Raw genomic sequence first — 13,460 nt, forward strand, 5'->3', positions numbered from 1 at the left:
CAGCTTTTGAGTCAAACTTAGCTAGGCTATCTTTGGTATTTAAGATAAAGCATTTACAGCCAAAGGCACGAAAGTATCCAATGTTGGGCTTTCGTCCTTTCCAAAGTTCGTAGGGGGTTTTATTTAGTATAGGTCTAACAAGAGCTCTATTAAGAATATAGCACGCTGTGTTGACAGCTTCTCCCCAAAAGTACTTTGGAAGCCTATGCTCACTCAGCATTGTCCTGGCTATTTCAACCAAGGTTCTGTTTTTCCTTTCAACAACCCCATTTTGTTGAGGCGTTCTAGGAGAAGAGAAATTATGGTCAATGCCGTTGGTTTCACAGAATTCAACAAACTGTTGGTTCTTGAATTCTCCACCATTATCACTTCTGATGTGAGCTAACTTAAGGTCTTTATCATTTTCAAGTCTTCTTACCAAATTTGAAAATGTCTCAAAGGTTTCATCTTTGCTACTCAGCAAGATGATCTAAGTGTACCGAGAAAAGTCATCTACAATGACCAAGGAAAATCTTCTTCCACCCAAGCTCAGCGGCTGGACTGGACCGAAGAGATCCAAGTGTAGTAACTCTAATGGATGCTTAGTTGAGACAATGTTTTTACTATGAAAAGATTGTTTGGTTTGTTTTCCAGCTTGGCAAGCGTGGCATAATTGATCTTTTTCAAATTTGAGTTCTGGCAGTCCCTCAACCAATTGCTTTCTTGCTAATTTGGCCAGGATTGTTGAAACACCTTTCCACATGATTTTGATATGACAAAATTATTTAAGTAATGATAAAAATAGTCTAACACATTAAATTTAAAATGCTTTGATTTATTACACTAATGTGTTTGTTCAATGTTGAGTTTAATTGTGTATAAGACATTGAGATTAAAAAGCCCAAAGGCCCATAAAGTGGAAGTCAAGCCCAAGTCAACACATCAATACCATTCGGCCCAAGAGTTCAAAACGAAGCCGTATCAACTAAAACGACGACTCAGCAAGAGAAGGATCGAGAAGCCTTCGTAGCAAAAGCTTCAAGTAGAAGCTGCTGAGTTGGACGACAAAGCAGTCTGGACAGCGGCAGGCAATGTTCAACTTCCAGACAAAGTATTTCTACTTTGGGAAAAGTTCAGAAGGCGCAGAAAGCTGTCTCGTGGACTTTTCCTTAAATGTCGAAACATTTTGCCAAAGACTGATGAAGACAGAAGATGCGTGAATCCTATTGGCTAACGACAATGAGCACGCCCAGAGTGACAACGACAGGAAGCCGTTTCCCTCCAACGGTTATTTCGAAATTCGAAATGACCAGGTGCCTCAAGTGTCACTATATAAAGGCCATCCATTTGCTTCAATCCATACAGAACTTCAAGCAGTTGAAACGCTGACCAAATTCATACTCGAAGATTCTGTGAGAAAAGCAAACCAAATACCTTACACCAATTTCCATATTATTGTGTAGAAGTCTAGAGTGATTTCCAATCATCTAAAGTGTCTTAGCAATCGTTGTTTAGGACAAACACTTTATCATTTCTAGAAGAATAGAAATGAGAGGCTGAGTACTTGGTTATATTATTCAACATAGATATAGGAGTGAGTAGAGGTATAGAGGAAGGTACTCTTGTTATACTCAGCTTCTATTTGTAAAAGGTTTCGTGCTCTACCTTTAAAGAGCTCAGTAGAGAATTCAAAAAGCTAGGAACGAGTTCCGGGGACTGGACATAGGCGGAGAGGCCGAACCAGGATAAGTCTGCTGAGTAATATCTTTCTAACCCTTAAACTCCTTTAATATATATTGCTTGCTGTGAAAACTGACTAAGTAAAGAACTCACACTGAGTTAAGTTTACTAAGAAGTTGAGTTCAGGAATAGACTCTAAGTGCTATTTTTTGACTCAAGTAAAGAAGCAGACTTAGTCACAAGTTGACTAAGCTTGTGTCTTGAATCTACTTAGTGACGCTGTGTAAACCTTTTCATAGAAAAAGAATTCAGCCTCAACGGATAATTTTTAAAATAGTTCCTATCCCCCCTTGGAACTAACTTGTCATGTTATAAAGGACCAACAAGTGGTATCAGAGCTTAAAAGCTCACTATGCAAGGTTTAACTACCTTGAGCTGATCCCCACTATAGCTGAGAACAGCACTCGGTTTCTCCGAGGAAATCTGAGAACTCAGATTTTACCTGAGGGTCTGTCCATAACTCGGCCTCCTCTATTCTTCGGGTCTAACTATACCTTTTGGAAGAATAGAATGAAAAATTTTATTCAGGCAACTAACATGAGCGCATGGCTATCTATAGTCCAAGGCCCATTTGTTCCTGTTGAAACTATTGATGGCCAAACGGTTGTCAAAGCTGAGACTAGATGGACAGAGGATGATCTCAAGAAGCTACAAAATCATGCTTCGGCTATAAACATGCTTCACTGTAGGTTAAATGCTGCAGAATACAACAAGATTTCAGGTTGTGAGTCAGCGTAGGAGATTTGGAAGAAGCTGGAGGTCACCTATGAAGGAACCAACAAGGTGAAGGAATCCAAGGTCAACCAGCACACGAGGTTGTACGAGCTGTTTGAAATGAATGATGATGAAGGAATCTCTAATATGAACACAAGGTTCACAAACATCATCAACGAGCTCAAGAGACTTGGAAATATCTTCACTGAGGAAGAGCAAGTCAAAAAGATTCTTAGGAGTCTTCCTAAAAGCTGGCAAGGAAAGAAAACTGCTGTTGAGGAAGCTCAAGACTTAACCACCTACAAGTATGATGAACTCATTGGCTCACTGCTGACCCATGAGATCTCAATGAAGAATTTCGAGGTGAAGGAAAAGTCTGAAGACAAGAAGCAAAAGTCTCTTGTCATGAAAGCTGACTCCACTGATGGGAGCTCAACAGACGATGAAGAAATGGCTATGTTCACTAGAAAGATGAAAAGGTTGTTAAAAAAGAATGACAAATATTCTAAGAAACCTTACAAGAAGTTTGATAAGTACAAAGCTGACTCCAGCGACAGCAAGTACAAGAAGGACAACTCAAAGCCTATTACATGCTTTGAATGTCATCAAACTGGCCATATCAAGTCAAGCTCTCCCTCGCTGAGGAAAGAAAGGAAGAACGGCAAGAAGGCAATGGTGGCAACCTGGAGTGATAGTGATGATTCATCATCATCTGAAGCTGATGCCACTGAGTCAGCAAAGATCTGCTTCATGGCAGATGAGCTTGCTGAGCCGTGTGTTTTTGAGCATGCTGACCCCTCCATTGCATCTGACGATGAGGAACACTCAACTGAGGTAATATCACTACCCTTTCTCAGAAATGAGATGGTTAATGCCCTGAGTGACCTCAACACACTTGTCAAAAAGTGTAATAAAAAAGGTTAGAGCACTCAGCAGGCGATGTGACGAGGTTGAGGAGGTCAAACTGAGTGACCTTTGATATATTCTCCAGGACACTTCGATTTTGCATAGTAATGTAGAAATCATGCAAAAGTTTGTCACTGAGGTCCAATCAGATTCTAAGAAACTGAGAAAGGACGTCACATCAATTCAGAACCAACTTAAGGTTCCGAATAAAAGAAATAACCCTCTGAACACTGAGTACCGAAGTACTAGTCAGCAGAGATGGAATCCTCAGCGGAATGTCCAGTGTGACTTCTATGGGAAGAAAGGACACACCATAAAGGTGTGCTGGCACGCTCAGCATTGGGGTGCTGACCAGTCAGTGAGACATCCTAAACGGAAGGTCAGCTGTGACTTCTGTGGAAAGAATGGACATACTGTCCAAGTATGTCGTCATAAAATGAAATACGATGCTTTACCTGTTGAACCTAACAAGCAAGGACCCAAAAAGAATTAGGTACCTAAAAGCAACTAGCTATATTGCAGGTAAGCCTGAGGTGTGCTGAGAAGTCAACGATGTGGTACATTGACAGCGCATGCTCGAGGCATATGACTGGTGATGAAACTCAGTTCATCACGTTTGTGCGTAAACGAGGATGAAGTGTAAGTTTTGGAGACAATAAGAAGGGTAAGATAGTAGGGTCAGGAACCATTGGTGGTAATCCTACTATTGAGTCAGTCTCCCTAGTCAGCGGACTCAAATATAACTTACTCAGCGTAGCTCAGCTATGTGACAATGGGAGAAAAGTTATATTTGATGACACTGGATGTAAAATATTCGAGGGTAAAACAAATGAGTTAATTTTAACTGCCCATCGTATTGATAATGTCTTTATGCTGAATTTAGAAAATAAGTTTTCAAAAACTGTATGCTTAGTGTCAAAGGAAGAAAATTCTTGGCTATGGCATAGGAGACTTGGTCATGTAAGCATGGACCTCCTGGCCAAATTAGCAAGAAAGCAATTGGTTGAGGGACTGCCAGAACTGAAATTTGAAAAAGATCAATTATGCCACGCTTGCCAAGCTGGAAAACAAACCAAACAATCTTTTCATAGTAAAAACATTGTCTCAACTAAGCGTCCATTAGAGTTACTACACTTGGATCTCTTCGGTCCAGTCCAGCCGCTGAGCTTGGGTGGAAGAAGATTTTCCTTGGTCATTGTAGATGACTTTTCTCGGTACACTTGGATCATCTTGCTGAGTAGCAAGGATGAAACCTTTGAGACATTTTCAAATTTGGTAAGAAGACTTGAAAATGATAAAGACCTTAAGTTAGCTCACATCAGAAGTGATAATGGTGGAGAATTCAAGAACCAACAGTTTGTTGAATTCTGTGAAACCAACGACATTGACCATAATTTCTCTGCTCCTAGAACGCCTCAACAAAATGGGGTTGTTGAAAGGAAAAACAGAACCTTGGTTGAAATAGCCAGGACAATGCTGAGTGAGCATAGGCTTCCAAAGTAATTTTGGGGAGAAGCTATCAACACAGCGTGCTATATTCTTAATAGGGATCTTGTTAGACCTATACTAAAGAAAACCCCCTACGAACTTTGGAAAGGACGAAAGCCCAATATTGGATACTTTCGTGCCTTTGGTTGTAAATGCTTTATCTTAAATACCAAAGATAGCCTAGCTAAGTTTCACTCAAAAGCTGATGAAGCTATCTTTTTAGGCTACTCAACAAACAGCAAAACATACAGAGTTTTCAATAAACGAACTCAAGTTTTAGAAGAGTCAGTACATGTTGAGTTCGATGAAACTAACCCTGCAGGAAGATACCAGCCGCTGACCGAGGATGATCCACACTCAACAGCCGTTGACCAAGAAACAGCCGCTGAGTTATTCCCTCAAGGGCTGACCAAAGGTAAAAGTGAAACTCAAATTACTTTCACTGACCAATCTACACCTGCAGAGATTGTTGAAACACAACCAGCGCAAGACATCAATCTACCAAAGGAGATTAGGATACCAAGAGGTCACTCAGAGAGTGCCATTCTTGATGCCGCTGAGAATACCCTGATGACTAGAAATCAACTCAGGAGATACCTCAGTAACGTAGCATTCATCTCAATCCAGGAACCAAAGAATTTTGCTGAAGCTGAGTATGATGAATTCTGGATGAATGCAATGCAAGAAGAACTTGATCAGTTCATACGAAATGAAGTATGGGATCTAGTGCCAAAACCAAAAAGCCAGAAGACCATAGGAACAAGATGATCTTCCGCAATAAGCTGGATGAACAAGGGAACGTGGTCAGAAATAAGGCAAGACTCGTAGCTCAGGGCTACAGTCAGCAAGAAGGTATTGACTACGGTGAGACCTTCGCCCCAGTGGCAAGGCTAGAGGCTATAAGAATTTTATGTGCATATGCATCTTATATGAACTTTAAATTGTTTCAAATGGATGTTAAGAGTACATTCCTTAATGGAGTTATAAGCGAGGACGTTTATGTTAATCAACCTCCTGGGTTTGAGGACCCCAAGTTCCCAAACCATGTTTATAAACTCAAAAAGGCTCTGTATGGCCTCAAGCGAGCACCACGTGCTTGGTATGAGAGGCTGACCAGTTTCCTGCTGACTAGAAATTATGTCAGAGGTAAAGCTGATACAACCTTATTCATTAAGAGAAAGGGTAAAGATACCCTGCTGGCTCAAATATATGTTGATGACATTATTTTTGGTGCCACTGACGAGTCAATGTGCAAGGAATTTAGCAAACAGATGCAAACTGAGTTTGAAATGTCAATGATGGGAAAACTCAACTTCTTCCTTGGACTTCAAATCAAACAAGGGAAAAATGGCATCTTCATAAGTCAAACTAAGTACGCTAAGGAGATATTGAAGAAATAAGAACGCACTTACACTCAGGTCTTCGAGAGTGTGAGGGGGTGGAAGATTGACCACTCGCGGTGGTTCTCACAAGGATTCGTGGATGCCGAGCAGCATTTCTGTGAGTGGATCAAGAACAATGGTTGGACCGAGCTATTCTCAGTTCGGGATCCTACTTACCCTGAGTTGGTACGAGAATTCTACGCCAACCTGAGAGTCGCCAATGATAACAGGAACTACCTTGCGACTCATGTTCGAGGGAAGAACATCTCCATCAACCATACGTACCTTGCCTCACTGTTCAAATTGAAAAACGAAGGAGCTATACTTCGCAAATCAGGTGACCATGAGAAAACCGACTACGTTCATACCTTCTGTAAACTTGAGGGTCATGTAGGTGAAATTTCGAGCACTTCTATGGGTCAGCATCAAAAGATGGCCCATTACATACTGAAAAATTTCCTCTACCCTAAAATCAACTGCACCAACTCAGCAACCAACTTCGAGCAGTGTTTTATATGGCACATGCTGACCTACACGCCGATAAATATGCCTGTCTTTATAATTAGTGGGTTTCTACAAAGTACAGGAACCCTTAGGCTGGGCTCCTTCATCACTCGAATCCTCCAGGATCACAAGGTGGACACGGTTTCGAAAATCCAAGTTTGGGGAACCGAAATTACAGCTGCTGCCCTATTTGGTTTGGCATATGATCTACCAATTGTGGCGAAGAAAGGAAAAGGAGAAGCTGTCTAGAACGCTAAGGGGGGAAACACTGAGAGAGTAGTGACTAGAAAGGGCAGAACACAAAAAAAGAGGATCAAAGTTGTATGTAAAGGAACACAGCCGCAAACTCAGCAAAGTCTGGGTGGATCTAGGTCAGCTCAGAAAAGACCTAGGCAAGTTGAGCTTGAGACAGAAGAAAGAGAGGTTGCTGACCAACCATTAAGGAAGAGGAAGAAGCTCAACTTTGAGTTAAGACCTATTGAGGCCATGCCAACAGATATCGTCGTTCCTCCTAACTCACACTATGCACAGAGTCAAGGGATTGACGCTGAGCAACAGGCTGGGGAAGAACAAGACCAAAACCAACTGGGTGGTCAGTTTGTCGAGGAAGTATTGGAGGACCAGTTTGAGGAAGAAGAACTGGATGATGAGTCTGGAGAAGAAGAAAGTGGTTAGGATGAAACTGAAGAAACAGCTGATGATGAGCACCTTGAACCAATCAACACTGAGTTGGTTGATAAAGAAGAAACTGAGCACCAAGTAAATGCTCCTGCTATTCAAAGGGATGCCTCACCCACTGACTCCATTGAGTCTATTCTGTGTGACCCTACTCCTCCAAAGCTTAAAAGACTGAGAAAGAAGAAAGCTTTTCGAGCACCCGTCATTGACCTCATGGGTGACTCACCGCTGAGGGATGAGATTCCCGATCTTACAGATGTACAACTTAAATACTTCTCAATCCCTCCTGAGTCTCAACAAGGGCAACTAGAAAATCAAGCCTTTGTTTCTCCAAAGGAACATGCCGACTTAAATGCCTCCGCCAACCAAAGTAATGCCGAGCAAGTGCTCGAAGATTCCGCTCCTCAAACTGTTGAGCAAGCTAAGGAATTTCCTGCTCAGGTGGACACTGAACTTCCTAACATTCCATCACCTAGTCAGCTTCAGCCTGACACTGAGCAAGCAACTCTTTCTGCTGATCCTCCACTTCCCCAACTCAATGAGCAGAATCAGATTCAGTCAGTCTCCACTGACAATACTAATTCCAGGCTAGCCGCTGACAATGTTGGGCCTTCTAATGACGAGCAGAACCAAACACTGCCCTCATACAGTTCTACTCCTCCTACGGCATCTGGGCCAACACAAGATGGATCCTTTAGCTACCTAATTGCCTCTGAGTCTGAGTGTCATGACTACACTACAATCTCAACAGCCCAGGCAGGACTCTATTATGAAGCTGGCCGAACTCCAGCTGACCATGGTCAACCATATAAACTCACTGCAAAGGGAGTTTCATCAACTGTCAGCTGCGAACTCAGCATATGTCACTTCCGCCGAAGTACAACATCTCTTCAGTCAGCTTCACACTGAGCAAGAGAAAACAAATCACCAGCTTTCCACCTCCTCTCAATGCTCCATTGAGCAAATTAGCGAGGTTGTGCGTCTGCTGAACTTAAATAGGTAAGAGATGGCCACTGACGAGCTTAAAACCAACGAGATTCTGAAGTATTCTCGAGCAACCTTCAGCAATGTGCGCCAAATCAATGATCAGCGTGAGTATTATGATTCCTCTTTGCTAAAGATGTTTCATCAAGCTTTTGCCATGCTCACTGAAACCGTGCACTGGATTGGCAAGTCTCAAGCCGCTGTTTTAATTATGCTGAGTGCTGCATCTATTGGAATTCCTCGATCCATTGTGGATGATGGTGTTCCAATCTTCGACGGAATGAATGAAAGCACGAGAAAGCTAAAGGCCTTTTTTCAGCGCCTCACTCAAGCTGCAATTGACACCACCTTCATTCCCAAACCTGATGATGGAAAAATGGGGGAGAAAGAACAAGCCCCAAGAACTCAGCAAGCCTCAATTAGTCAGCCGCAACACAAGGGCAAGGGCAAACAAAAGTAGCTTAACGTGTATTGACTAGGATAGCTAGCTTTTGTTTTTAAACCTTTATATCTGTGTTCTTTTTGTGAATCCTGTTGTGCTGACTTTAAATTCAAAACAAATTATATGCATCTCTATCTCTTTCATACTGACTACTCTTATGCGATGCTTACTTAAGTAATTGATATAATTTGTTAAAACGCATCCTCATTAAATCAACTGTGCTACACTGTCCATATTAATTGATGATATGTCTGCTATATTGATCATGCATGTTGACCACTTCTTATATGTCCACTTAACTAAAACTCATTGAACAAAGCATACTCAGCCCTCTCTGATATTTAAACCTTCTGCGTAAAACTGAGTTAAATAGAATATGTTCCATGAGCTAACCTATCTCTGAAAACTGACCTTAGACTTACTCAATTAAACCTTGAAATGTTTAGAGTAAGACTAAGTCAGTAGCTCAACCCCTACGGGGGAGTTATTTGATAAAATAAGGTCAACTATCATGGGGGAGCTCAACACTGAGTTCTTCGACTGAATATTTTTGCCAACATCAAAATGGGGGAGTTTGTTGAAACACCTTTCCACATGATTTTGATTTGACAAAATTATTTAAGTAATGATAAAAATATTCTAACACAATAAATTTAAAATGCTTTGATTTATTACACTAATGTGTTTGTTCAATGTTGAGTTTAATTGTGTATAAGACATTGAGATTAAAAAGCCCAAAGACCCATAAAGTGGAAGTCAAGCCCAAGTCAACACATCAATACCATTCGGCCCAAGAGTTAAAAACGAAGCCGTATCAACTAAAACGACGACTCAGCAAGAGAAGGATCGAGAAGCCTTCGTGGCAAAAGCTTCAAGTAGAAGCTGCTGAGTTGGACGACAAAGCAGTATGGACAGCGGCAGGCAATGTTCAACTTCCAGACAAAGTATTTCTACTTTGGGAAAAGTTCAGAAGGCGCAGAAAGCTGTCTCGTGGACTTTTCCTTAAATTTCAAAACATTCTGCCAAAGACTGACGAAGACAGAAGATGCGTGAATCCTATTGGCCAACGACGCTGAGCACGCCCAGAGTGACAACGACAGGAAGCCGTTTCCCTCCAACGGTTATTTCGAAATTAGAAATGACCAGGTGCCTCAAGTGTCACTATATAAAGGCCATCCATTTGCTTCAATCCATACAGAACTTCAAGCAGTCAAAACACTGACCAAATTCATACTCGAAGATTCTGTGAGAAAAGAAAAGCAAATACCTTACAACAATTTCCATATTATTGTGTAAAAGTCTAGAGTGATTTCCAATCATCTAAAGTGTCTTAGCAATCGTTGTTTAGGACAAACACTTTATCATTTCTAGAAGAATAGAAAGGAGAGGCTGAGTACTCGGTTATAGTACTCAGCGTAGATATAGGAGTGAGTAGAGGTATAGAGGAAGGTACTCTTGTTATACTCATCTTCTATTTGTAAAAGGTTTCGTGCGCTACCTTTAAAGAGATCAGTAGAGAATTCAAAAAGCTCGGAACGAGTTCCGGGGACTGGACGTAGGCAGAGAGGCCGAACCAGGATAAGTCTGCTGAGTAATATCTTTCTAACCCTTAAACTCCTTTAATATATATTGCTTGCTGTGAAAACTGACTAAGTAAAGAACTCATGCTGAGTTAAGTTTACTAAGAAGTTGAGTTCAGGAATAGACTCTAAGTGCTATTTTCTGACTCAACTAAAGAAGCAGACTTAGTCACAAGTTGACTAAGCTTGTGTCTTGAATCTACTTAGTGACGCTGTGTAAACCTTTTCATAGAAAAAGAAGTTAGCCTCAACGGATAATTTTTAAAATAGTTCCTATCCCCCCCTTGGAACTAACTTGTCACGTTATAAGGGACCAACAAGGAGGTCCATGCTTACATGACCAAGTCTCCTGTGCCATAGCCAGGAATTTTCTTCCTTTGACACTAAGCATACAGTTTTTGAAAACTTCTTTTCTAAATTCAGTATAAAGACATTATCAATACGAGGGGCAGTTAAAATTAACTCATTTGTTTTACCCTCGAATATTTTACATCCAGTGTCATCAAATATAACTTTTCTCCCATTGTCACATAGATGAGCTACGCTGAGTAAGTTATATTTGAGTCCGCTGACTAGGGAGACTGACTCAATAGTAGGATTACCACCAATGGTTCCTGACCCTACTATCTTACCCTTCTTGTTGTCTCCAAAACTTACACTTCCTCATCGTTTACGCACAAACGTGATGAACTGAGTTTCATCACCAGTCATATGCCTCGAGCATGCGCTGTCAATGTACCACATCTTTGACTTCTCAGCACACCTCAGGCTTACCTGTAATATAGCTAGTTCCTTTTAGGTACCCAATTCTTTTTGGGTCCTTGCTTGTTAGGTTCAACAGGTAAAGCATCGTATTTCATTTTATGACGACATACTTGGACAGTATGTTCATTCTTTCCACAGAAGTCACAGCTGTCCTTCCGTTTAGGATGTCTCACTGACTGGTCAGCACCCCAGTGATGAGCGTGCCAGCACACCTTTGTGGTGTGTCCTTTCTTCCCACAGAAGTCACACTGGACATTCCGTTGAGGATTCCATCTCTGCTGACTAGTACTTCGGTACTCAGTGTTCAGAGGATTATTTCTTTTATTCGGAACCTTAAGTTGGTTCTGAATTGATGTGACATCCTTTCTCAGTTTCTTAGAATCTGATTGGACATCAGTGACAAACGTTTGCATGATTTCTATATTACTATGCAAAATCGAAGTGTCCTGGAGAATATATCGAAGGTCACTCAGTTTGACCTCCTCAACCTCGTCACATCGCTTGCTGAGTGCTCTAACCTTTTTTATTACACTTTTTGACAAGTGTGTAGAGGTCACTCATGGCATTAACCATCTCATTTCTAAGCAAGGGTAGTGATATTACCTCAGTTGAGTGTTCCTCATCGTCAGATGCAATGGAGGGGTCAGCATGCTCAGAAACACACGGCTCAGCAAGCTCATCTGCCATGAAGCAGATCTTTGCTGACTCAGTGGCATCAGCTTCAGATGATGATGAATCATCACTATCACTCCAGGTTGCCACCATTGCCTTCTTTCCGTTCTTCCTTTCTTTCCTCAGCGAGGGACAGCTTGACTTGATATGGCCAGTTTGATGACATTCAAAGCATGTAATAGGCTTTGAGTTGTCCTTCTTGTACTTGCTGTCGCTGGAGTCAGCTTTGTACTTATCAAACTTCTTGTAAGGCTTCTTAGAATATTTGTCATTCTTTTTGAACAACCTTTTCATCTTTCTAGTGAACATAGCCATTTCTTCATCGTCTGTTGAGCTCCCATCAGTGGAGTCAGCTTTCATGACAAGAGACTTTTGCTTCTTGTCTTCAGACTTTTCCTTCACCTCAAAATTCTTCATTGAGATCTCATGGGTCAGTAGTGAGCCAATGAGTTCATCATACTTGTAGGTGGTTAAGTCTTGAGCTTCCTCAACACCAGTTTTCTTTGCTTGCCAGGTTTTAGGAAGACTCCTAAGAATCTTCTTGACTTGCTCTTCCTCAGTGAAGATCTTTCCAAGTCTCTTGAGCTCGTTGATGATGTTTGTGAACCTTGCGTTCATATCAGAGATTCCTTCATCATCATTCATTTCAAACATCTCGTACAACCTCATGTGCTGGTTGACCTTGGATTCCTTCACCTTGTTGGTTCCTTCATAGGTGACCTCCAGCTTCTTCCAAATCTCCTGCGCTGACTCACAACCTGAAATCTTGTTGTATTCTGCAGCATTTAACGCACAGTGAAGCATGTTTATAGCCGAAGCATGATTTTGTAGCTTTTTGAGATCATCCTCTGTCCATCTAGTCTCAGCTTTGACAACCTTTTGGCCATCAATAGTTTCAACAGGAACAAATGGGCCTTGGACTTTAGATAGCCATGCGCTCATGTTAGTTGCCTGAATGAAATTTTTCATTCTATTCTTCCAAAAGGTATAGTTAGACCCGAAGAATAGAGGAGGCCGAGTTATGGACAGACCCTCAGGTAAAATCTGAGTTGTCAGATTTCCTGGATGAAACCGAGTGCTGTTCTCAGCCATAGTGGGGATCAGCTCAAGGTAGTTAAACCTTGCACAGTGAGCTTTTAAGATCTGATACCACTTGTTGGTCCCTTATAACGTGAAAAGTTAGTTCCAAGGGGGGGGGGGGTAGGAACTATTTTAAAAATTGTCCGTTAAGGCTGACTTCTTTTTCTATGAAAAGGTTTACACAACGTCACTAAGTAGATTCAAGACACAACCTTAGTCAACTTGTGATTAAGTCTGCTTCTTTACTTGAGTCAGAAAATAGCACTTAGAGTCTATTCCTGAACTCAGCTTCTTAGTAAACTTAACTCAGCGTGAGTTCTTTACTTAGTCAGTTTTCACAGCAAGCAATATATATTAAAGGAGTTTAAGGGTTAGAAAGATATTACTCAGCAGACTTATCCTGGTTCGGCCTCTCCGCCTACGTCTATTCCCCGGAACTCGTTCCAAGCTTTTTGAATTCTCTACTGAGCTCTTTAAAGGTAGTGCACGAAACCTTTTACAAATAGAAGCTGAGTATAACAAGAGTACCTTCCTCTATACCTCTAC

Source organism: Euphorbia lathyris, chromosome 3, assembly GCF_963576675.1.
Source record: "Euphorbia lathyris chromosome 3, ddEupLath1.1, whole genome shotgun sequence".
NCBI lineage: Eukaryota > Viridiplantae > Streptophyta > Magnoliopsida > Malpighiales > Euphorbiaceae > Euphorbia > Euphorbia lathyris.